General features: G+C 38.4%; 1 non-coding gene across 1 annotated transcript; it reads left to right on the forward strand.

The window, feature by feature from the left end:
* Window positions 1-1003: 1003 nt before the first annotated feature.
* LOC126934535 (U8 small nucleolar RNA) lies at window positions 1004-1135 on the forward strand. The gene has a single exon (XR_007719000.1). It is a non-coding gene; the product is annotated as a U8 small nucleolar RNA (small nucleolar RNA).
* Window positions 1136-2592: the final 1457 nt, after the last annotated feature.

Genomic DNA, 2592 nt, shown 5'->3' on the forward strand with positions numbered 1-2592 from the left:
CTGTGAGTGTGACCTTATTTGGAAATAGGATCTTTGCAGATTAATTCGTTAAGATGAGATCATACCGGATCCATTCAAATTCAATCACTAAATCAATGACTGTCCTCCTTATAAGAAAGCCATGTGGAGATGCACAAGGAAGACGAGCATGTGAATTCAGAGGCAGAGATTGAAGTGACGCCAAGGAATGCGAAGGGCTGCCGGCAACCACCAGAAGCTGGGAGACCCGAGGAGAGATTATTCCTGGATCCTTCAGGGGTACATGGCCCTGCCAACACCTTGGTTTCAGACTCTCAACCTCCAGAACTGAGAGAGAGTAAATTTCTGTTGTTTTAAGCCTCCTACTTTGTGGTAATTTGTTATGGTTGTCCATTAGCAAACTAAACGGCAATTTATCCTTCTTGTAGATGAGACCCTGCTGGTTGCCTACCCAGCTGCCATTCACCCATTCTCCTTGCATCAAAACCCTGAGTTTGTTCAGCATCACACAGAAATGTGCTCAGGGAGGGTGGCCCGATACTTGAGGGAAAATGAGTGGCCCAAGCAAGTCAGAGTACATTCATTTCCCTTTGCCAGGGATTGTGGAAGGGATGGCACTCGACTCTGCTCTGGCCTCTGAAATGTGAGGGAAGGTCTGTGGGCAGCCTCCAGGCAGCACTGAAGAAAAGCCTCCTCTGCCTTCATTCCTGCCTGAGAGATGGTCGTGTGAGGATTTACTGTCTGCAGCCGCTGAAGCCCGGGCTCAGCCATGACAGAAGGTGACTCAGGGCGGTGATATTGTTGAGCTGTTAAACTCAACCTTCAAATAGACTTCTTGTCATGTGACAAAGATGAACTTATATTATTTGGTTGGATGTGCTGTTACTCACAGCTGAAGACAATCTAACAGGCATACTGGTCATGATCATTAATACCACCGATAATGGAATCAGGATAAAAAATAATCTAAGACCGGAAGGCTTGCCACAAATAAAACAGACAAACTGGAACAGGAATAAATGCATCGTCAGGTGAGATAATTCTTACCTGTTTCTCCTTTTGGAGGGCAGATAGAATAGGCTGATAGGAGATGCATGAAACGTGGTTAATGTCTCTGTGTAATCAGGACTTGCAACACCGATTACTCCTTTCTGATTCTCCCTGAAAAAAAAAAAAAAGGAATAAATGTAAAATTTTTGCATTAGGGATGAAGACAAATTGCTCTATTAGGATAAAATATAAATGAATATATATTTTAAAATTCTGTATGTCAAAAATACCATGGATAAATTTAAAAGAAAAATTACATACTGGGAAAATTACAACACAATGAAATATGAAAGTTTGTTATCCTTATACAAAGAACTCCTACAAACCAATAAGAAAATGGCAAAACAAAAACAGAAACAAAACAAAACAAAAACCTCACACATTTCAATAGAAAAACAGTAAGGAATAAGGAAAGGCAATTCCCAAAAAAAAGAAATTGAATTAATCAATTAGATGAAATTCAACTTCACTGAATACAGTAGAGGATGCAAATTAAATACAATAAAATACACAAGGGCATATTCAGGTTTTGTGAAGCCTGAAACTTAAAAAAACGTGGGAGGTAGGTCTTCAAAACTGTGATTTCAAAACTAAGTGTGAATAAGAATTGTATCTGGAATAAGAAAATAAATCACAGCAAACTATAATGTTTCAAATGCTAAAAAAAGCCCACACGTGTCAAAAAACAGCAAAAATAACATATCTTTATTAACTGTCTAAGACTTGTTTATAACATTTTTTCCTATATTCTCTGGATGCCTACACTTTCATCATTTCTTCATTTGGCAACAACTTTGTATTGCTATTTTATGTACAGAGGATAAAAATATAATTTGTCCTAACATAGTTTATTGAACTATATTTATTCTTACAGTTGAGATTCATAAAACATATGACTCCACACATAGATTTGCTTGCTGTTTGTAACACTGCTATAGGTTTGTGCTTTATAAAGTCAGACATCCTAATATGTTCTCTTTCACATCATGCCCACAAAAAGTTAAAAAATAGATGTAGTGCATTTGTAATGGTCTATACTGCATTATGGAGTGTATTCCTGAAAGAGGAGAACCATTTTGACTGGGTGCAGATGAGAACTGAACCCTCCACTCATAATTTTCCACATCTGATGACTGGAAGAATAGATACAGACTAGATGCTGGCTCTGTACATTTCAAACTGTGTTTCTCTTCTAATCTCCAAGCAGTTCCAGGACCAAGGCTGCAGGCCACGATCATAGTATGATACAATCTTTAGCTCTGCCTATGGTGTTGTGGAGCTGAGTGAGTCGACACAGTGGGCAGTAGGAATGTTCTAGGGAACGATTCCTTTACGGGGGAGCAACCATAGCTAAAAGGGACATAGAAATCACTGTAGCTCCATACATATGTCCCACCAAACTTTAAATGTATTTTCAATTTCATCTTAGCCAACTTCCAAAAATGCCTCCAGCCACTTGGATAACACTCAGCACAAGGAGAAGTCCAATTGAGAATTAGAAAAAACAGCTGCCTTAACAGATTTTAATAAAAATCTTTAATTTTGCACATTTTACTAAAGACA

This window comes from Macaca thibetana, chromosome 13 (assembly GCF_024542745.1).
Source record: "Macaca thibetana thibetana isolate TM-01 chromosome 13, ASM2454274v1, whole genome shotgun sequence".
Lineage (NCBI taxonomy): Eukaryota > Metazoa > Chordata > Mammalia > Primates > Cercopithecidae > Macaca > Macaca thibetana.